This window comes from Plectropomus leopardus, chromosome 1, assembly GCF_026936395.1.
Source record: "Plectropomus leopardus strain MGB_pleo_1.0 chromosome 1, ASM2693639v1, whole genome shotgun sequence".
In the NCBI taxonomy this organism is placed as follows: domain Eukaryota; kingdom Metazoa; phylum Chordata; class Actinopteri; order Perciformes; family Serranidae; genus Plectropomus; species Plectropomus leopardus.
This window is the reverse complement of record NC_142176.1, coordinates 6705994-6730350: the sequence shown is the minus strand read 5'-3', so window position 1 is coordinate 6730350 and position 24357 is coordinate 6705994. Positions and strand designations below refer to the sequence as shown.

At 38.6% G+C, this 24357-nt stretch overlaps 1 protein-coding gene and 1 long non-coding RNA gene across 4 annotated transcripts in view; one reads left to right on the top strand and one right to left on the bottom strand.

Annotated features, from left to right (window-relative positions):
- LOC148190348 (uncharacterized) overlaps window positions 1–24357 on the bottom strand; it is a 219081-nt gene that overhangs the window by 88014 nt on the left and 106710 nt on the right. For 2 of the 3 annotated variants that reach the window (XR_015779637.1, XR_015779654.1), the window contains exon 3: window positions 5008–5129. This is a non-coding gene — a long non-coding RNA (uncharacterized LOC148190348). Of the gene's footprint in view, window positions 1–2807; window positions 2894–5007; window positions 5130–24357 lie in introns of those variants that run through there. The other variant, XR_015779658.1, reaches the window with a different exon arrangement.
- Window positions 1–24357, top strand: part of lrrc4cb (leucine rich repeat containing 4C, genome duplicate b) — a 66827-nt gene that overhangs the window by 27747 nt on the left and 14723 nt on the right. The gene's annotated exons all lie outside the window — the stretch shown is intronic.

Genomic DNA, 24357 nt, shown 5'->3' with positions numbered 1-24357 from the left:
AGTACCGACATTGCTCATTGCCTTCGTCTATTTTGAAACGTTTTGATAGAAAGATGTTAACGATAGTCTCTTTGCACTATTAAAGTGTACTCCAGTCTTTTCTCTCATCTGGCTGCTCGTCTTGTATTTGGTTTGGTTTCAGTAGGTGTTTTTCAGACTTAATTCTTGCAGTAAGAACTGAGACTGCAATACATGATCTGATATATGATCTCTTTTTGGTAGCAAGGGAGTTCTTTTTATATTAAAATCTATATATAAATAGTATGTTGCAAATGCATCTGAAGCTAAATTGATTTTCGTTCTCACCTCTTTTGTGGCAAGATGCCATTCAGCGTGTGACAGCATTATAAGTATAGAAAATGTTCACTTTTATCTGTTTTGCTGGCAAGACTGTACATACAAACTGTCAGCATTGGAGCATCCAGCAGACCCTCCACTGGCTCAGACTATCAACTAAAACTGGTCTTTTCTGTAGTCCTTTTCCCACTGAACACCAAAAAAACACCCACAAATATCTGGCTTTTGGATTTGTTGGGAAAGATCACAATCTGCATTTACAACCAGGACAACTGACTCTGTAGTTGTCACAGGTATTTATTGATTATCGATATTTATCTCCAGCTTTGATCGGCTTTGATGGAAATACTAAACGCCGGTGGATGCTCTAATTTTAGCCTCTTTGCCAGCAAGTTGCAATGATAGCCCACCACAATAATGTTCACCCTCTGTCCAAGCAGCACTTGGACATTGTTTAAAATGATCTGCACTGAGTTTGAGAGAGCATGAATAAGTAAAATTTATTTTAAAAAATGAGGTAACTGTAACATTTTCACTGGCCTCCATGCTGCTTTATTCTGTTTACTAACCTTTTTTTCTACAGCACATCCGTGACGTCAACAGGATACACCAGAAAGGCAGATAAATAAAAAAAAAAACATTGCTCCTCTGGTCTACTGAAAATGGAAAAGGAGTCTAGTACCTGTTTAAACAAGCTTTGCTATGTTTCAAAAAACTCTACATGCACTAATTTTGGTGGAAAAGGATTAACGTGTGGATTGCAGTAATGTGCAACATCGTATTTACTCTGCCACCTACTGGTGTGAGCAATACAAGTCAGTTAACTTAATGTTAAACAAAATTATGTTAATATGAAATGAACTGTGCAGGAAATTTCCTGAATGAAAATCACAAAATGGGGTCAGTGCCTTAATGATGTTAGATTTTCTTCAATATTCGCTTTACTCCATATAGTTTTACTTTAAGTTTTACTCCATATATTTTGACTGTCATTCCATATATTAAAATTTTAATTTAATGTTTTCAAGCTTCATCACATATATTCAAACTTTCACTCTATATATTCTGACTTTTAGGGCTGCACCCAACTCGGAATAATGTTAGTGGAATCAGATTTATCAGTTCAATGCAAATATTTGACAATTTGTTTTATGATTCATATGAAACTGTACAGTACAAGCTAATGGCACTAACAACAGATTGCAAATGCGCATCATTTTTTGCCAACAGTAGATATAAAACAAAATCCAGAGACTGTGTCATATTAAGTTGCTGTGAGCTGTAAATTCGCCTTTTCTAAGCAACAGAGAGAAGGTAATGTTACCTCAGAGACTTACAGTGCAAAATGTCTCCTCCTTTCAATTTCATTTTCTTTCTTAAACTATGTTGAAGAAAAAGATGACAAATTAATCTACCTTCTACCTTCTCTGTGCCACTACATTGCGGCTGCTGCAAAGAGTGGCTGGACAGTCAAGAGCGCTCATTCCGCAGAAAAATCTAGGGGACCAAAATGTCTCCAGAAGCACACTGACTAGCAAAAAAAAAAAAAAGACTGCTCAACTACATGCTACCTCATTCAACTAAGGGGTCGCCGGTGATTTTTCGATTTCGCCTTTCAGGGGGCAGCTCTACTGGTCATTCCATATAATCATGGCTCATTCCAAATATTCAAAATTTGTTGCATATATTTCAATTCCCATTCCATATATACAAACTTTCATTCTATATATTCAAACTTGCACTCCAATATATTCACACGTTCACTCTTTAGATTCCGGCTTTTTATTCCATACATCCAAACCTCATTCCATATATTCAAACTATTTTTCTAACGACTTTCACTCCTTGCATTCAGATTTTCAGTCCATATACTCAAACTATATATATGTATGTGTGTGTGTGTGTGTGTGTGTGTGTGTGTGTGTGTGTATGTGTGTGTTTTACAGGTGTAACAGGTGTTTTAACACATTTCATATATGTAGTTTCTATCCTTCTCTGCAACATCTAATGAGCCTCAAACTAATTAGCGCCTCATTGTAAATGTCAAGTGACACAGTGTTTAGTCATAGAATCATGTACGTTGCCTGTACAGCTGCCTTTGCCTACATAGCAGAACAATGGAAAAGGCCTCACTTTACATGTCAAATACATTAAATGATAAAAATAGCTGCATATTCATGTGCGGCTCTCTGCAGAATAAAACCGTCTGAACGGCGAAGTAAGATACGGTGAATAGGATTTGCACAACAAAGACCCGATCTATCAGCGACTGGGGAGGCAGAGAATGTGGCAGTGGACTTCAAGATGTGCAACAGGAGGGATAATTTAATTATTGAAAATCGTGTGGGCTCCTTCCTTCACTTTCCCCCACGGTGTTCAAGGTTAATTGTCATAAGTTCAGGCCAATCTACCACCAAGGCACGAGGGAGGGGACCAGAGGAGAGGCACCACACCAAAATTCAATTTTATTAAGATGATTGTGCATTCAAGCAATATTTTCCATTACGCATTGATTCTTCAGTGGAGACAACCGTCGGGCAGCTTCAAAGAGTTGCTCCAATTTTCTACATAAGTTACTGCTTGTGTCCTCTTCTCACTGACATCACAGGAAATCAAAAAAACAATGCAAGACGTTTACAGGAGAGCTGAGTGTAAGTTAAAGGTAATGTGAAACGTCTTTCAAACCCTATTCCTGAACTGAAGCACACTGCCTGTGAGATTAACAAAGGTGTTTGGCTTTGCAAAGGCGCTCGAGATAGACGCAGGCCGTTCCAGACAGCAGCATGTTAGCGTGTCTCAGCCGTTTAGAGGATTGCTTGTGTAATGCCATCTGTATTCAGGGGATGAACACCCACTTTTACACCAGGGCAGAGAGAGAGGAGCAACAGCGACTTCAGCCAACATCTGTCGCTTTCCCTCCATCTTCCATTCACTCATCCGCTAGTCGCTTTCATCCACTTAAAATCATGACACAAGACCGGATATGTTAATTGAAGAAACAATTCACTCCGAATGAAATGAATATGAAGGATAAAAGCGTTTGCGAATATGCGACATGAAGTGCTACAAAACGGAACAACGATTGGCTTTTGATATAAAACGCTCAATAAATAATTTGTTCTTCCTCATTTATGGAGCGAGCTCTGTCGCGTACAACAAGAAATCCAGTTTACACAATCTAAACATGACATGTTCTATGTGGAAATAAAGGTTTAATTATTCTGTCTAAAGCTGAAAATTTTTATTCAGGGGTGCCAGTAGGAGCTGAAAAGATTAGTCAATCAACAGAAAATGATTTTCAACTTTTTAGATAATAAAATAGTTTTTTTTTCTTTTAAGGAAAAATGCCTTTCATTCCAACATTTTCTTGTTCTTCATTACAGCTCCTTAAATGTGAGGATTTTGGTGCTTTTTTATCTTATTTGTAAAATAAACATTTTTATGTTTTAAGAGTCGGTTTGACAAAACCAGAACAACTGTGATGGACAGTTTTCACAATTTCAATCAAATGATTATTGATTAATCAAAAAATGACCAGATTTACCTAAAATTAAAATAATCATTACTTGCAGCAGTTGTGGAAAAAAAATGTTTGCAATTAAGTTTTTTTGAATTTTCTTTTGATCTAAAAACATATATGTGCCCTAAAATGCAGAACCAGCAAGGGCTTGACGCTAGTTTTAAAACTACACATGGTTACAGAGGATTCAATTCATTATATTAAATCGATGCTATTCATATAAGCCCAGTTTCATACATAATGTCAAAGAAAAATCAAATGGTACAAATTGGTGCAAATCCAAGTACAAAGCAAGAACTCAACTGCTATTGAGCTATTTCCTTAGATCAGTTCATCAGTGCATCCAGTAAACTACAAGTCCATGTCTTGCATGTGTAGTTCCAAATGTTACAATCCAAAATTAGCCATCTCCTGCAAAATCAACCCACTCAACAAAATAAATGCTGGCACTGTGTGTTTCTGAAAACATGCATATGTTAAACTATGATGTTTCCTATGTTGATAATTTACTTTTTTTTCTACATACAATGTTATGTCATGACAACATTGTCATGTTGTCAACGCAAGGTTAGGTTTAAGCACTAAAACCATGTGGTTAGGGTAAGGAAAATAAGTTGTTGGCAAAAATGTGCAGTTTGGTCACTACAAAGATGGCTGCAAATGTCCCAAAACGACATTAAAAACACCCGGTATGGTTGCTACAAACATGGCTGAAAATGTCCCAAACTATTCTTAAAAAATACCTGGTAAAGACGCTGTAGTCAAGCCCAGAAATTTGCCAAACTGTTCGTGAAAATACCCTGTATGGCTGATGAACACAGCTTGAATGTCCCAAACTATTCCTTAAAAAATACTTGGTATGGGCGCTACACACAAGGCTGGGAATCTCCCAAACTATTCTTAAAAATACCCTGTATAGATGCTACAAACATGGATGGAAAAATGTCCCAAACTGTCATTACAAAACACCTGCTTTTGTCACCACAAACATAACTGGAAATGTTCCAAACTACTCTTGAAAAATTCCTGCTATAATCACCACCAACACAGCTCGAACTGTCCCAAACTAGTATTAAAAACGCAGTGTGCTAAATGCAAGGCTGGAAATCTCCAAAACTATTCTTACAATATACCTTGTGTAGTTGCCACAAACACCAATGAAAATATCCCAAATGCTCATTAAAACACACCTGTTTTTGTTGGTCTTGAACAGTGGTTTGCTGCTGTCTGTCGTTTGGTAGCCGTCTCATTGGTTTCACAATCATCCGTGATCCCCTGGCTGGAAATGTAGGGGGCAGACAATCCAAAAAATCTGGTGAAAGAGAATCAAATCTGTGAATTAGCATAATAATTTCATTGGATTAAGCAATTCTTTGTTCGAGGGTGCCTAAGAGGTTGTTGTCCGTGCTCATTTAATATTAAGAAGTTGGTTGGTTGTAAGACTGGTTATCAAAATGGCTCTTAAACTACATAATATTTAGCATTTTTTCTGAGCAAAAGTATTAAAACAATTATAACACGCAGAGCAACCGAAGAGCAATGGCCAGCGATGACACTGTCGCGTTTTTAATCGAACACTCATTGGGAATGCTGTATCATGTGGCTAAAAGCCTCTGATCGTTAGATTTGTGAGAGGCTCGCCAGCAAAGATCCTGTTTGATTTCGTCTTGACCTTCTCTATTATCACGTCATCAGACACAAGATGAAGATGCTCTGTCTGACAGTCAGATCTTCACTCCACAGCCATTTGTAAAGAACAGAATTGCCCATTTTGGTGTGCAGACAGACAGACAGACAGACACACACACACACACACACACACACACACACACACACAAACACACACACACACACACACACAGGCCTAGAGAACCAAATAAAACTCTGCTTTTCCTCTGCTGCACTTCAGGTTGAGGAGGAGATAAGTTTGGAAACTGTTCAACATTTGGAAAAGTTGTGACACCAGACATCACAGCAATATTAAACGGTCTATGATGCAGTTTCCATATGATGCTGTCATGCAAAAACTGCTGGTACTTTTTTTTTCTTTATAAAGAAATTTTGTGCAGTTTGTCTGTTGTGAGTAGGAAAAAGAGGCTATGAAATGCACTTTGTGTGTCTAAATGTGATGTGATTTTTTTTTCTTACTGTTATTTTGACAGCAGCTTTGGTGATAAATGATTGTTGCTTTATCCCAAAAAAAGAAGGGACAAATCTGTTTCCCTCGTCATTGTGCCCTTTTATCCTTAAGTGCTTTTCATCTTTTGGGCAATCTTCACACTTCTTTTGACTCCAGGAAAGCTATTTCCATGTTTCGCAATCTATGCATCATTTTCCTTATATTCTGCGTAATTTGTCTGCAGGTGGCATCCCTTTTGTGTTTGTTCAGTCACATGTTGTCGCCGCTCATGCTAACTGCCCGGGTATTATCTCTGTTTATTCCAAACAGACTGCTCCGAGAAAAGCAGAAGCATCATTTTCTGTGCTGAACAAGAGTTTCTATAAGACCTACGAGACACTGAGTGCTTGCACAGCAAATGTTAAAGTTTTCATGACCTGGATATACGTTGAATCTCTATTATATGGTAGAAATTGTCAATAAAGAACAATAGCTGTTGTAAATGAATTGTTCCTTTAGGTTTTAATGTGTTTTCAATGGGAAATCAGAGGCTGTTATTGACTTAACTGTACTGCCTTTGTGTTAAAAGATGATTTACTTACAGATTAGCATACACGTGCAAACGGTTTAAAGGATTTTAGTATCTTTATGAGGCTTTTACATCTGTATTCTGATAGGATTTTCGATTGATTCTCATGCATCAGTCTTGTCTCATAAATGAGGAGCAGGAATAATATCTGCCTCACACACACACACACACACACACACACACACACACACACACACACACACACACACACACACAAACCCGGAGGAAGATTTTTAACTGTAGTCAACAGATAATTAAAAAAAAGAGAAGCTGGAGGTTATATCCATTGATCTGAACCACCTGCCAGAGAGACAATTAGTCTATTGGTTGGAATAAACAGGCACATCTCACACACACACACACACACACACACACACACGTATACTGTAGGATTATTTTGACTCCAACCTTTTACCACTGCTGTCAGAACAAGGCCAAAACGAGAAACTTTGTTGTTCAAATATAGCTCAAACAAGCACCTCTCGGGTTTTTTTCCCCCCGCAGACTGAACAGAGGGACGATCAGCACGCCCTATTTCAGTTTGCTATTAATTGACATGACATTATTTTGGTCTCGGAGTGTTTTCAGGATCAAACACGCCCGTTTTATTATTCAAATGGGGCATGACATATGTTTGTGCATTGTAAAGTCTAAATGCACACATAGTCTAAATTTCTAAATAAAATACAATAAACATATCTTACTAAAAAATATGTAAATGCAACCTGAGTTACATGTGCTGTGATTATTAAATGCATCATTAGGCTTATTTTTTTTAATTAGCAATTTCTGCACATTTGCTGTATAATAAAGCACCACTTTCTCATCCCAACTCATCAAATACGACTGCTTGGTCAGAGGACTTTCATGTCTGCATATGATGCGCTAAGTATCCTCCTTCATCTGTTGTTGATGACCCAGGGTGGCGTGTTAATTTACGCCTGTTAAATGCATTATATCTTTTCAAAATACCTTTCTGTTTTCACAGGGATGGACAGTTTCTAATCGTTAGATGCATGCCGTCCTTTTCAAAATAAATCTTAAACAATCAGATAAAAAATACATTTTTTTTTTTTTTATATTTGTGCACTCTTCGTGGTTTGACTCTACTTTCACGCAGGAAGCTAACAATGTGATCTCAGTGAAAGTTTGGGGTTTATTGGACCCATCTACTTCCCCAGCCGCGAAAGGTACCTTTTTATGTCGGTGTCAGGGGCTGACATCCCTGACAAAGAGGCGGTATTTGCAAAGTTGGGAACGAGACGATGGTGAATAAAGGGGGGTTGCCTCGTTTTGACGGCTGCACATCAGTATTGGCCACTTTTTGCCTTGTTGACTGCCATCTGCAGCAGGTAAGGTGACCAACGTTTTTCTGTTGTGTCACTTAAATTTTGCACAGGCTAAAAAAAAATGGGTTTGAGACTGACAGTGTCACAATGTCCCTGGGGTGATAGAAAATGTGTTTAGACAGATCATGTTAAAGGCTGCCAAGAAGTCCCTTCTTTATGCCGCCTTTGCGGTTTTGCACAGAACCAAAAAAAAACGGGGGCATCATGCTGCTCCAGTGTTTGATTTTAGACTTCATGCCGGCATCGCAGAATCAAAAGAGGTGACACAACAGTGTCTGCCTCAGTGTCATGTACTAGCTGCTAACCGCAATAAGATGCTTTTTAAATCTCCTGCAGTACATTGCATTCATGAGATGCTGTCAAAACGTTACACCCGTCCTGCCCTCAATCCTGTCCTGCTGGCTGTCCCTTTTACATAGACAATGGTTTGGTGCTGTTACTACCTCGGGTGCTCGCTCAAAGGCGAGACAAACTCTGTCTCCTTATTCCGCAAATGTACCTTTAACCGAACAACAAGGCAACATAACAATACAATACAACAGTATGATACAGTGTCAAACTATGAAGTGTTTATGCTCTCTTCAGTAAAAATAAGTATTAGGCAAAAGGTAAATTGGAAGATTATGTCAATTTGTTCAAATGTAATCTTGTAAAATACAGATTTTTTGGCAAGAAACATGAATAAATATAGTTATTTTCGTTGTTTCAACAGCAATATAAATAGATATTAGAGAGAAAATTACGATATATTACGGTAAAAAGACTTCTGAAGCAGTTATTGTATAATTTTACGATTGAATTTGTGCTCATTCAAAGTTAATGTAATTAAAGACTGAGCAACTTTAAATTAGTTCAATAATTTTAATTTATTGTTGTTGTTTTTTTGTTTGTTTCCCTGGCACAAGAACAGGGAATAAATAACAACAAAAATAAAATAAACAACAACAAATTAAAACATCCATTTGGACTCTTGGTCAAAATCTTATTTTAAGCACTGATGCCAGCCCAGAGTTTTACAATCAGTGTATCCCTGACAAAAAGTTAATGGTTTGTTTATTATTTATAGGTCATGTTGCATATTTGCATATTTCTATTTTAGGTTTATTCTGGTGTCAGAAAGACGTCGCCCTATGTAGCCTACTTAGTGCACTAAGTGTCATGACAGCAAGCTGCATGCTTTAAACAGGTAAACATGATTTATAAAACCCCGGAGCACGAGTACTGAAAAACAGCCCTCTTAAATATTGTACATAGAAAACCAGTCTATCATCGCTCTTTCCATTTTGGAGCAGGCCCTGATTTTAATTACTATACATGGTGAATTAGCTAATGAATAATGAATGGATTCCTCACACTAAGTGCTCTGACTGCTAATGCACTTGCAGTTCTCTCACTCTACTACCCCCTCACACACTGCCAATGTTGCTTTCTGATTCTGTCTTTTTTTAGCCCCCTCCCTTCTCCGAATCTGATTCACACACACAATTTCTTCCCACCTCTGCTTTTCTCACTCTCACTCAGATTTGATTAGATTTCCCTCTGTAAGGAATTATTTAGTGATGAGAGTCGAGAATGAGACGGAGTTAGAGAAAGGCTCCGGGATAGAGGGAGACAGATAGTGGTTCTCAGGGGAGCGAGGGAGAAGGAGATAGGTGCTTCGAGGAAAGAGAGAGTGAAAAAAGCTGGAGGATTTAAGGTGCAGTGGAGCTGCAGACATGCAGAGAGAGACGGAGAGAGACAATGTACTCTGTGTGCCCAGCGTGCAGATCTTCAAATCCCATGGAACAAAAAAAAAACTACAAACATACATCCAGAAATATAGGGAAAATGTATGCATACAGAGAGTTGTGTGTTTTATCCTGAGGGAGAAACACGTAAACTCCAGACACAAAGTGGATTTTCACATACTATCTCCTATGGCCGTGTGCTATAGTTTGAGTGTGAAGAAAGTGGAGATTGTAAAGTGCTTGTAGGTGTAAATGTGTCTGTCTGTCTATACGTGTTAGCAGCGTGATGGACTGGCGACCTGTCCGCAGTGGTTATCACTCAGTGCATGATGGGACGAAGTCCAGCCTAAATAAGACACTGAATGCAACTAGTGACGTAGGAAATGGGTGAATGGATAATAACTATAACTGAGATGATTTTAAGTAATTTTATTTAGTTAATGCCACCATAATCTATATTTTGACACTAACAATCACAAGGTCTAATGTGTAGGTGAATACTTAAACACTAATGACTTGTGACATTTCGTTTTTTATTTTTTATCGTGTGTGTGTGTGTGTGTGTGTGTGTGTGTGTGTTCCCTTTCTAATTAGATTATCTTTGTGGGTGCATGAACATAGCACAGGCTGAACTCACCATGAGGTTTTTCTTGCTAAAACCTAATTTGGGCTTTTGAAAATGGCTAAACAAATACTGTCTTTAAGCTTAAAATACCCACTTCTGGTGGCACAATAATGGCCACAGATGCATTGATGACTCGCTATGAAACAAATAGTTTTAGAGGCAAAATCACCACTGACAGTAGGTGTAATTGTGGTTCGGGTAAATAGTGCTACATGCTATAAAACTGAAGTCAGCACTCCTTTTTATGGTGAATTTCAGCTGCAGTTATTCTCACAAATAAATACAAATTTTAAAATCCAAAATGACATTTCTGTGAATAGTGCATGATGACGGGGCGTCCAGTAGCTCACCTGGTAGAGCATGCGCCCCACGTACAGAGCCTTAGCGGCTATTGATTAAGTTTCAAGTGTCCTTCCAAAATAAAGGCAAAAAGCCAAAAAGGTGGTGTGTTCTGATTGGTGCCATTTGTAGGGATGAAGAAAGACTTATCATGTGACTCTACAATTCATCTCAGCATCTTTAAGCTTTATTTTGGCTTTCTGGCCCTCATCTTTATTATCTTAGTTAATTTATTAACTGTACTTTAATGATGTTTTCAACAAGAACAGCCGGCAGCTGTTTTCAGCAAAATATCTCCAAAAACCAACTGTACACTACAAGCCCTGCACCACACAGCAGACAGACAGTTAGCGGCTGGCTGGTAAACACAGTGAAGCATTTAGCAGCTTAAGAGCCAGATATTTTCCTCAGGTGTTGTTTGAGACTAATAGCAGTGAATGTTGGACTTAAATTCTTCAGATGTCCACAAACACGACTTCAAGTGAATGCTAAGGTTGCTGCATATCTGCTGGATGCATGCTCAACTATCAACTATAAAGGTGGTATTTTGTCAGAGCTGCTTATTTCTGCTGAATTATGTATTTATTTTTTAAAAAATCCAAATATGGAGATTTCTTTTTAAATTAATTGCATGATTACGATTATCATTTAACTATAACTACTATTATAACCAAATTTTCGGATTGATGATGCCCTTTATATAGTGTAATAGCAGTTTAAAATGGCATAATCCATTCATAGATGGGACAGGAAATTTACATAATGTCTCATGCTTCATCATCATCATTTTATTTATGGCAATTTAAACACCAGAGCTGGCTGACAATAGCGTCAGCAAAAGCAGAATTTTAGACTTTTCTAAAATCATAAATAATTTGCTGTACAAGGTGTATATTTGTTAACAAATAGCTTGTACAATCCATGTCTGGCTGGAACATGCATGTGTGAAAAGGGAGGAAAACAAGCTACATCCTCACATGAACAATAATCAGCAGCATGTACAGCGGCTGGACAGCTTCGCCTCGGGCTAACCAGGATTAAATATAAACAGTGTCAAATGTTTAAAGATAACCCAGGGTAATGTTAACTCGGGATTACAGCCCAAGGTTAACGGGTTAAAAGACATACATGCTGCAACATGATGTTTTGACCACAGAGCTTTTGGATTTGCACTGATTAACAACTGCAGCGTGATTCACAGAGGTTTAATTAGCGTCTTAATTTCACATATAATCATCATCATCATCCTCATCGCCATGCTGAGTAGCTGTATGGCAATGTAACACATCAAAAAACTAACGTACTGCAAAGGCATGCAAAATTTTAGTCTGTAAACATATGCACAGTTGCATTTTAGAGACTCTATGAAGCTGTTGCAGGGACTCAGGTAAAAGTTGTTTCCCCCATAAACCGTGTCTAATTTTTGTTTACACATCTATTCAGATGAATTTCATATCTACTAGTCAATAATTAACACTAAAATTAAAACATTTATTTGGATATCAAAGAATGGAAGTTATCCATTAAATGCCCAAAATTAAATTCATGTCTGCCAACCACAGACATGTAACACTGGAACATTATTATAAACAGGATATGTTGAAACTTTTTATTTCTTTTCATTTCAACAACACTGCAGTTAATGTTCCATTATGTGTTGGTTTTTGCACCAACAGAACACACACCAATTATGCCCAGAAACGCAACCAATGCCTAGCTAAAAATAAACAAATAAATAAATAAATAAATACTTATTTCGCTGGCAAAATCACTGCTGGAAATCCGCCGATGTCTTGCTAACAACCACATTTGATGGCACAGTCTTTTCTCGAAATGATGCCAAAATTAAACAACTTTTGGTTTTGCTGGCACAAACAATGCTGGAAATAATGCCAGTGTCTGCTTAATAAAATAACTTTTCAGTGGGCACAGTCAACACTGGAAATAATGCAGATTTCCTGCAGAAATAAACCGGTTTTGGTAGGACAATCACCGCTGAAAATGACACAGATGTTTCACAAAAAAAAAAAAAAATAGTAGTTTTGGTGGCAAAATCACCACTTAAAATGCTCTTATGTCTAAAAAAATGGTTTGGGTAGAAGAATCACTGCGGAAAATGACGCCGATGTCCTGCCAAAAAAACAGCCAGTTTCGGTAGTATAACCAACCCTTGAAATGACGCTGATGTCTCACCTAAAAGCAATTATTTTTGGTAGCACAATCATTGCTAAAAGAGTCCCGCTAAAAAACAACCAGTTTTGGAGGCTATATTGCAACTGGAGACGACACATGATGTTTCAATGGCCTAGACACCCCTGGAAATGCAGGCAGTTTCACAGTGGCAAACTCGCCACTGGAAATGCCCCAGTGCCTCGCTAAAAAGCAAACGATTGTGGTAGCACAAACACTGCTGAAAATGATGCCAATTTCTTCCTGAAAATCAAATGGTTTTGTTGTTTGTTTTCCGGAGCAGCAATCTACTGTTTTGCAGCCATCTTGCCCAGGTTTCGTACCATCTCCTCTAACTCTTAACAGCAAAGCCAGCTCTCATACATGTAGTCAAAACTATGTCACTTTTGAAACACTGACATAACAACAAATGTACAAACGTAACATATTTGCCATTTGCAGAAATGTGCCATGAATCATTTTCTTCCAGTGACTGGGCTGAAATGTCACACTGTGTACTGAAGAGAGTTCACTCTAGTTTGTACTACAGTATAATCTGGATGTAATGTGCTTGTGAGATGACAAAAACAAAAATAAAAAAAGGAACACACAAAATAAGAAACAACAAAACACCAAGGACAAACAAGGACAAGCCAATGGGGACAGAATATTTCAGGGAATAGAGATTTTGGCACAACACCAGCCCTTAACAGCTTATTAGCATGCCAGCTGAGAGTTCTCACCATGAACAAATAATGAAGGAAAAGCAAGATGGACTACCTACTGCATGCTGTCAACACTGGCTACACACAATCAATCAGCTATCAGCGGAGAGAAAACCAACACGGCCCCTATAGCACCACCACAGCTCGCCTGTTCAGCAGCTGCTTTGCTAGATAATAAAACATAATAACGCTGCGTAATGAGCATCATCGTCATCAGTGTACAAAGTTAAAAAGGCACATAATGTTTGTGCTGCAACAGGACAACAAATCCCAGGCCTTCCAAATGACCTTGCACAAGCGGAACAACAATACGGCTCGTGGCGATGATTTGTGATCCTCTTGGTAGATCTGAGCCTTGATGAGAGACTGTTTGTACAGTGTACATCCATCTCTTATAAAATTGTTGACTGCCACTCGAATAATTGCATTCTCCCTGCTTTGATTTCTGACTGACTTTAAGACGGTCTCCCACCGAGCGTCACGCATTCGCTGCTGAATTATCAAAGCAGATTAACAGAGAGAAAAGAAAAGAGGAGGGAGAAGAGGAGAGAGAGAGGAGGGAGAGAAAAAAATCCAAATCACACTACTGAGAAAATGTCTGCTCTACAGCTTTCATTTATTGAGTCCAAATATATTTGATGGTGGTTATTTTTAAACAGACCTTAATCCTCTGCTCACCCTTCACCGTGAGGTAGATAATTATAGTAATCTGGTCGAAGGGAATTGAATTTCCAAGCTTTGAATCGTTGCAGTGGGACGGACTAGTTGCTTTATGAAAGAAATTTATAGTGTCTTACAACTCTGACAGCAAGATGACAACACATATGCAGAGTGGAATATTGCTCAGGAGCCACTTTTGCAATTTTGAGCTATTAATTAGCACCAGATCCCCACATGGCAAGGATACATATTAAGAAGAATAGCTGAGAAGTACCCATTGTTCTTTTTGTTCTATATAGAGGACTAGGTGAATAGATTGCCTTCGAAGTAGGACAACCTAATGGCGCTCCCCTAATATTCACTTCAAATAAAAATCTCCCCTCTCCTTCCAGAAGCTCTGTGTCTTATGTTGGGAATTTCTTTTGAAGATATTCTAAGCAGGAGAGATTTAACATCCTCCCATTGTAGCCACACAGGAAAGAGCGTGTAATGTACACGCCATTCTTGTCCTGCCCTTGAGCAAGTCAGTGATTCCCCGCTGACTCGCTGCCAGCTCCGGGGGCGCTCCATGTGAAGATGACCCGACACTCTGACCTCCCTGGAGGGACTGAAGTGAAAAGAGAGTTGCACTGCGGGGATCAATAGAAGTTTCACACTGTTATCACTTTATTCAAGCAATTTGGGACAGAAGGCTTTAGCTTGCATTTAATCCTTGACCAAGATATGGAGGGTTTTACTGTACTGCCGTGACACTTAACTTACGGCCCGCAGACCAAATCTGGCCCCAAATAGGGTGCAACTGAAAATCACAGAAGTTTCTCAAAATCCCAGAAACATCCTAAAATGAAAGAAATGTCCCAAATCCCATAAATGTCTCAAAAACCTACAAAACGTCATAATATCCCACAAACATCCTTAAATCACAGAAATGGCCTAAAATCTTGGAAAAATCCCAAAATCCAAGAAATTACCTAAAATTAACAGAAACACCTTTACATCCTAGAAATGGCAGCACATTTTAGAAACATCCCAAAATTCTAGAAAATGTCCTAAAATCCTAGAAACAAGTATGGCGCTGCTGCAACTGGCCCCTGGCCTTCTTTTATTTTGCAAAAGTGCCCCCAAAACAAAGCAAGTTTAGCTTCCCTGCTCGACTGTGTACATGAGTAGTGCTCTCGCTGCAGTGCTTGTGTTTGTGTGAGTGTGTGTGTGTGTGTGTGTGTGTGTGTGTGTGTGTGTGTGTGTGTGTGTGTGTGTGTTTTTATAGCTATTTCAGGCAGAAGCGGGAACATAAGGTGAATGTGTGTGTGTTTATTTCACAGTAAAAGTTGGTAATTATCACTGTAGCAGAGAACAATATATAGGTGCTTTTAGAGTTGCAGAATATTAAAGAATCTACCTCCTTAGGCTCTATGACAAAGCATTATGGCATATTAATTTTTCTCACAGCATTTTAGTTTTTACAGTGCAATATTTAATGTTTTGTTGATGTTTGCATAAAGGTAATTATGCGTAAACAGCCTGCTTATAGCCTCACAGGTGCACCCTGTACTGTATGCTCTTTATGGAAGCCAGATGATTGGATTCTGTGTGCTTTTTAAACAATATAGGCCAATTCATATGGTGAAAGCCCGTTAACAAAACACAAGCTTTGTTTTCTCACAGCTTTCATCTCGGGCATTTTATTAAGACTCCAAACACGATTATGAGCGCCAGAGCCTGCCTGGCCCCAGAGTGGATACAGATCTGAACCCAGCTAGATGCCTCAGCCCCCGTCATCCATCACGGTTGTAGCGGGACAGAAACATCCCCTTAAATTTTTGAAAGAAGACCTGGTCACCATAATATATTAATGCTTACTGTCAGGAATACTGTGTCAGCTTTAGACAAGTTTCTCCCAAAATAAAGCCACCAGAAGTTCACACTGCTGCTGTGACATTTGGTCGAGTCAAGAGAAAAGCCCCGACAAAGCTGAGCAAGATGTTTCAAACAACCTGATCCCCAGAATAGATGTTGGCATTATACATTTCTGCAGTAGGTTACATTTGTGAGTTATAATGTCGGAAATATGTTCAAACTACATTTGAACAACGCTGTGGATTAAGTTTGATTATGGTTAGGAAAAAAAAACCTCAGGAAAATATTCTGATATGCATGAAGCATACAAACGTTACATATCCATAGTTTGCAGAAACATAAAATGCAACTAATCTTCTGATGTAAGGGGCGTTTCAAGGCAGACATAAGGCAAGCACCTCAAGTTGATATTTGTTTTCACATTATATTTTTTCATTTTGGTTTGAGAGAAAGCTACGCATGAAATTCAGTAGCTCCAGCCTTCATCTCTTCAGTCTTTCTACAGTCTACCTGTTTGGATGTATTGATTTGATGTTTGTGGGTGTGAGAGTGCATACTTCTGTTTATATTTTATCGACCTTAAACGCTGAAATAAAGCCCTGCTTTGGTACTGAGTGCAACTTCTGCTAAAACAGAATTTTCTAAAAAATAAAAACTTTAACAAATGTTAACAGTACCTCACCACCGACCCAGACTGTATTTAACGACCTGGGAATGAGACTCAGCAATCAACTATCGTTCTCCAGAGTCTGCAGAGTCTTTAATGTTCATCGAAAGCAGCTTCACCATCACCTATCCTTTTACAAGACAAACACAATTTATGTTGCTATAATTACACACCACGGTAGCCTAAATATTATTCAGATTCAAACATCTAATCTGTGTTTCAGACACTGTGCAAAATTTGCAAAAAAACTGTGTCGACACCAATCTACATTCCAACAGTGTGTCAGCATAGGGATCTGCCACTGCATGCATAGTCTCAGCACTGAACTTATTAGAGACGTGTGAATGACTTCTCACATGCTGATAGCTATAGGGCACAATCCGGAGAAAGGATTCTCAACGAGAGACGGTGGCACATTGGTGGGCAGCAATCTTAAACAAAAGAACAAAAGACTGCACCACGTATGGTGCCATCTGTTGTCAGTATCCTGTCACCCCAGTGTGAGCACAAAAGCTCCAGAGAGAACTGCCTCCAACTTCTCCTATTCAGTCAATTTGCAAACTAGAATGGCCGGAATTCATTGGCAAATAGCTGTGACTGAACAGGGGACACTCCAGTGAACTAATCCCTTCGAGCACTCTGCATTTTGCAGGGAGCGGCAACCTGCCAAGACGGCCATTGAAGCTACATTGCTATTGTGTCATTTTTAATGCAACACTGTTGTCTTTCTCAACACTAACACTGAGTGACAGTATTTTGGCCTTTTGGAGGTTTTTCCACTGCACCAGTGATAGGCCGCAGTAAGGGAGGAATCTAAGTGGCTCTTACATATTGGAGTTTTTATCCATGGCCACAAACATTTGAAATTTAGGTGTTAAATCATGAAAAACAGCTTTGCAGCCCACATTCTACAGCTTTAGAACCTTAAAAAAAATGACATTCAAAATGTTGTTAAAGTCTGTGTAAAGTGAATTCAGAGATTTGTTTCAAAGGCACTATAAATGTTGGAAACCGATTGTTGAAAACATGTTACAAAGAACCTTTACTATATAGTACTGAATTGTGGAGTGTGAATTGTGTGATTTTTTTGGTTATTCAAATTTGGTCAGGTGTTTAATAACATATCTTTCTGTGATGTGACAAACTCCGAACACATTTTAACTATCACTTTACCCAGACTTTAACACTAGGCTTGGGCAATATTACCGTATTACGCTATAGCACGGTATTTAGAAATCCAGAGGGTATGTCTTTCAATTATATATAAACACGGGTGCACCTTTTTCTACTAAACTCATTAGCCATATTTACACTACCTGTTCAAGGTGGGAATATCTCAACATTATGCCACCTCGCCATTCTGTATATAACATTCAATCGCAAAAGAGGGGATCGAGCGGTCTCACCTTTGAGTCAGGACAAGAGGTAGTAACAGCGGCATAACAAATGCGAAAAATGTAAAGCCGGAAAGATGCTACCGTGGGCGGCACTGTGGTAACGTTTTGATGACGTGATTATGTGTGCAACCCACCACGAGATTTAAAAAGCAGCCGCTAGCGGCTAATAAAAAGAAGAAAAAGAAAAGTGATGATGAGATTCACAAGCTCCTTCCCCCCTTTTTGGTTGTTTTTACTTGTTTTCTTTTTTTGCATATTTTCAGGTAATTTTCTTATAACTCTTTACTTATTTCTAGCTACTTTTTGGGTCATTTCTTGTTAAGTCGCTCATCGCCCTCTTCCCATGTTTTTTTTAAAGAGAAATCAAGCCAATTCGCTCAGATATCAAGGGGCTTAAAGGAAAAAAGGTGTGTGAATATTACTCCTCTTAACATTTTGTGTGTTTCTATTGTTATTTTTCTGGGAAAAAAATCAGAAAGATAGTAATGCACCCAGCATCAGGGGAGGGAGGTTGCAAGCGTTGCACACTTTTACCATCATATACTGTATACACCGGTGAAATTTCGAAAAAGGCATTAAAGTATGAAATATTACTTATCACCAAGCCTTCTCCTCAGCTCACTTTTTACAGCTTCTGAACCTGAAAAATATCACATTCAATATGCCTGTGTCATCTATGTGATGTGGAACCTTTTTAATTAAATATTTAATACTTCATCTTCCAAACAAAATGAGTGTCACGAGTTCATTCAGAATCTTTTGTCTGGCAGTCCAACATCAATGCTCGGCTGTATGTTCGCTCACTCCACCAACCACACAAATCCTCTGCTAAAGCAGTGATCTGTTTAACTACTGTAAGAAGGCAGCTTATGGGGTCTGTGCAGCTCATTATTCTGCCACTGCTGCCGGCTGTGTGTACTCACCTACCTAAACCCAGGCTGCCACCTGCTTTCTGCACCGCATGTGTTTCTACAGTTTTCTGATCATCGAAACACCGAAAATCCTTTGCAATGAGCATTAGTTTATATCTGTGTAGCCAATTACCAAGATTGTACCCCTGTGCATCTGAGTCATGCTAACATACTTTCCTGTGCCATGTTTTCATTTAGTCCCATCAGCCTTGACTCTGCTGCGATGCCCTTCCACCTACTATTGGCCGATCTTGCGAATCTCTTTTTAGGAACGCTGTCATGGGAGCAGATTGGTGGGCTTGACAAGTGACACGAATACTAAGAGCGCCCTCGCATTCAGTCAGTCTGCCACCCAGGGCATCCTGTCTTAATCCCTTTGCAGAGACCAGACAGAGCCTTGGCAGAGTGCATTTGAACATGGAGGTCCCTGCAGATTATTTAGCCCATGCAATTATCATAATGGAGGCAGCATACGGTAATACGTGAATTTCAATTGAATTATCACTTGAAAGGTGTCTCTTTAGCCCCTCGCTCTCACTCTCTCCAGTATTGGCACAAGATAGCAACCTTTCACTGCTTGCCTGAAATTAAAGCACATAAAATAACATACAGGTACTCAGACTCATAGATAATGTGACACTGTTTAACACAAGACGTAATACGAGTGCAGTTCCCTGAAAAACAGCTGCAGCCAGGTATACACTAGCCGTACTTATGGGGTACTTTTATATGCACACTGATATTATTCAGAATATGACAATATTCCAAATTTGATACAGGGCATGTAAAATCATATTCTGGTTTGGATATGAAAAACTAGGCCTTAGAAATATGGGACATGTTGGTATTACTGGGGTTTTAATAGTATTCGCTGGACATGTAGAGTTTCCTACACATCTACCACCACATATTGATTTTAAATTTTAGGAGCTTAACTGTTCACTGGTGGAAAACCTTGAAAAAAAACCTGGCAAAAAGCGACAGGTGATCTACTTTTCCATATTTTGACGTGAGAAATGACACGTTAATCAGAATATGCACGGCTGCGTGTAAATGAGAATAGTAGAATTAACATTTTCATTAGCCATGTAAATAGCTTAGTAGGAATATTTTTGTGGTCAAAACAAGAACAAAATACTGAACTGTATATTTTGTGAAGTTATGGTTCAATAAACTGTGGCATGTAGTGGTTTTATGTAAAACTAGACAAGCTAAGCCATCCATTGGTTCCATGTCATGGTAGCTTGTCAGGAAGGGGTCTAAATGGCACTTCAAAGTTAATCAGAATTTTGGCGAGGGGATAACTTTCATGGCCAGTTTTGAAACGGTCTCTTGACCTCTCACTTAAAGATATCTGAATGGTTGCTCAAGAGTCTCCCTTTAATAAACATGCATACTTTACGCCAATCCCATGCAGTTTTTGGCAAAAAACATGCAGGTTTTTTTTGCATTGAGTATAAATTTGTGCTTGTTGCTTGGTCTAAAATGAAACATTTTTGATTACCGGGGTCCCAAAACAGTCTTGGAAAGCATAAATTGGTTTTGACCTCATTGTTTAAAATTACTTATTATGACCTCAAGGATCACAACCTAGAGAAACTTTAAAGCCCAAAACTAGAGACCTTGAGCATTTAAATACAATTTTCATAGGGCTTTTTTTACAATAGAGGGGGTTTCTGAAAAAAATGTAAAGAACAGAAGTGCTCGCTATCCAATTGCTAAAAACTGTAATTATAGCAGAAACCTCCAAATGTCAAGTGTTTAATATGAAATCACAGCATGGACATTTCTATCAAGTTCCTCAAGGTCTTGGTGTCTTAATGTGGTTTTATGGTGGGGTTTTGACCATTTTCATTAAGTCATCTTGAATGTTAAAAAAATTACAGGTGCCTTACCAAAAAGGGTTAACTGCATACTTATGACTACAGAGGCTTAACACGGTGTGTTGAGCTGCATCTTAAATTAATCCTCAGGTTTCCAGCTTTCAGATGATTTAAACCACTTCTATACTGCTGCTCTGCTATCTCCCCACGCCCCCCTTAAAAAAGACAAAAATGCGTCTATGATGGGTCTGCAAGTGACCCTTTGGAACATTAACCCTTTGAAACCTGAACGAATTGGCTTGATTTCTTTTAAAAACATGGAAAGAAGGCAATAACCAACTTAAGAATAAATAAAATTACTAAAAATGAAAAGTACAAGAAAATTACCTGAAAATTACCAGAAAAGTTGAGTTTTTTAAAAAGACAAGAAAAATGCTTTCAAAAAAGCACAAAAAAGGAAAGTAATTCTTTTTTTTTCTCTTAAGGAAATAACGTAAAAGGTGCTTTAAAAATTCTAATTATTCTGTATGATAATTTTTAAATACATAATTTTAGTAATTATAAATACCAAAATTCTAAATCTACATATTTCTTGCAGCTTTTCACGGTGCAAAGATTCAAATACTTGTGGAAGACATTTGAATCCAGCTTAAAAGGGTTAAATAGAACTGTCTTACATTTTAAAAAAGGTTCAATTTGACCCAGTGTGATGGATTGACTTGTCATGTTTTTCTTATCATGACAGATTTATATGAAAATTCAGATTAAAAATATACAGTTACACAGTTACAGATCACTTCACTAAAATATCCTTGTAATCTTGCAGTACAACGTGTGCTAAGATTCAAAATCTGCGTGCAGCTTCATATCTAACGTTGAGAGGTTGCGGTTTTAAAATCCTGCACTGGGGCCCGCCACACCGCGAGGCCACCACTGCTGCTGTCTCATTCTGACATACAGACTCTCTGCTCCACCTGAAAAAAAAAAAAGAAGCAATTTCCCTCCCCCACCTTGGCCTCAGTACGCAGAGTGCTGGTGTTAGGGAAAATAAATCTAGCAGGCTGTTGGGGTGCTGCTGACTTATCAGCCAAACTCTATTCTTTTAACAGGAACAGAAATGATGGCCCTTTCGTTGACTGGACGAGTCTCGGAATAGCAGAAATAGCGTATTTTCTTGAACATTTTTCATTCTCTGGGGGTGGTGTTGTCCGACATACTGTATATTTTTTCAGTATTGTCACTGGCTTGCTTGCTGCAGCCAATTTTAAACTGTGCCTGTAACTAGGGTAAGTTCAGGCTGCTTACACTACAGGCCTTACTGCAGCTGTCAGATGCATCCTAATACTTGGTGTATTGTCACATTTAGTGCTTGTGGTATAATCACAACTGTCTTTTCCACTGACTGTTTACAGCTGATTTTTTTTCTTGTCTTTATCACCTGGTTTGGTTGGGGACAGCCGTTGTCAGATTGAAGCTCTGAAACAAAAGATTTTCAACACCAGTCACATTCAGTGAGTGTTTTTAAACAAGGCGTGTTGGCAATGCAGCCTCTTTGTGAGAAGAAATGCAGGACACTGCTGCAGTGCACTTTAGTCTAGTTCACAAAAAAAAAAAAAAAAGAATGATGGAGACCATGTTTTGTTTATTTCTTTAGCTACATCCCGTGTGGAGTATTATTTTACTTAGCGGGATGCCCAAAGTGGAACAGAGAAATGATTATTTCAGCTCCAAATGGAACAAAATCTGAATAATTTCTGCACCTTCAATCTGATCTTTCAAAGTACAACTGACGGCAGGCGCAATCTTTCATTTTCAAGGTAATGAAAGTAACACAAGCATCCCGGCAAAATGACTGAAGTACAACAGCCGGGAGTCGCAGTATTTCATTTTGAGTGGATTCAAGGTAAAGGTAACATCAGCCTGATTGCACAGGAAATTCGTTCTATAATGTCTTTGTTGAAAAACGGCTGCCAACATGAAATGAAAAAAAAAAGAAGCTATAAACAAGGTCATACTAGTGGGTTACACTGAAGTGTTTTTCTCATCTTTATGGAGATAAAGTGCTTTGTGAATGGATGGCTGCCAAGGGTGACGGTGACAGGTGGAATGGGACTCTAAGCTATAGGGTGCTGGTTGCTATGACGACTGCAGTGACAGTACAGATTTAATAAAGCTGACCAAAAGTGTTCACACAGTTACTCTCGGAGCCAGAACATGTTTCATTTCCACATGCTTTCTTTACGCAAGTCAAGTTCGATATGAAGTTGTATAGAACAGTGTAATTCGGTTTTCAGAATCACATAAAAGCTGCATAGGCTGCTTTAATTTTAAAGCTGCATATATCGATTTTTGGACACTAAAACATAAATACAAGCTCATGTATTGACTCAACCCTACAGCAAATACTGTAATAGGGATGTCAGAAAGGCAGACACCCATTACCCTTTGAAACATGAGCAAATTAGTTTGATTTCTTTAAAAAGGGTTAGTGTTAACCCTCCGAGAAAGGCAAGAAATTATTAAAAAGTTAAAAGAAAATTACCTGAAAATAAACAAAAGAAAATGACCCAAAATAAAATTCTAACATAATTTACAATGATCAGCTGGTAATGCCAGTGGCAGGTCTAGTTGGACATTTCACAGATTTTAAGATATTTCTAGGATTTTTGATCGATTTTAGGCCATGTCTCTGATTTTAGGACATTTCTGGGATTTTAGGACATTTCTAGGATTTTAGGACATTCCTACAATTTTAGGACAGTATGGGCTAATGCTGTTTTATGCACTTCGGTATCTTATTTATGCTAAAAGTGCAAAAACAGTTCCCGGTGTATATCACATTTCCTTTTTTTTTTGTGAATTAGAAAAAGGTTGGGAGGGCTAACCACATCCTATCAGGGACCAGATTTGGTCTAAGGGCCGTAAGTTGAGTATCACTGCTATAGACCGACATGTAACCGGTCAAAAGTATTCTCGCCGGTTAACTGGTTAACAGTTAATTGTGCCAAAAGAGGTCAAAAAGCCTGACAGAACTGCAGTATTGGCTGGCTCTACTCTGATTTCATTGTTATTACCAGGCTCTTTCATCGTACGCAGTCATTTGATTTAACGTTATGAGGAAAATATATTGATTAAGCTATTGGGTGACATAAGGGTTTATGCTCAAAAAGGTCAAAGCCCAATAAAGGTATATGGATCAGAAATATAGTTTATATAAAAAAACCCATTTATCCATCCATTTTTCCCGTCTGTACAGGCTCCGAGGATAAGGGGGTCCTCAAAGCTCATTATATACTGAAAATAAAGGTCTATGACGAGCGAGGCAGCGTTGTTTTCTCTGACTAACACAGGAGAGCAGCATGTAATCGAGGTCTGTTCAGCGTGGAAAAAAAAGTCGCACAGTTGACCTTCTGACCTGAGCTTAACCTCCACCATCCCCTCAGGGCAGCAGCACTTCCAGATGGCACAATCGTATTATTGAAAATCATCACAATTTTAGATGACCAGGCTCATTTTCTCCCGTCTGTGATGGAACGAGATTAAATTAAAAGAAAGGCAAAATTGAGAGCAATCAAACTGCCAT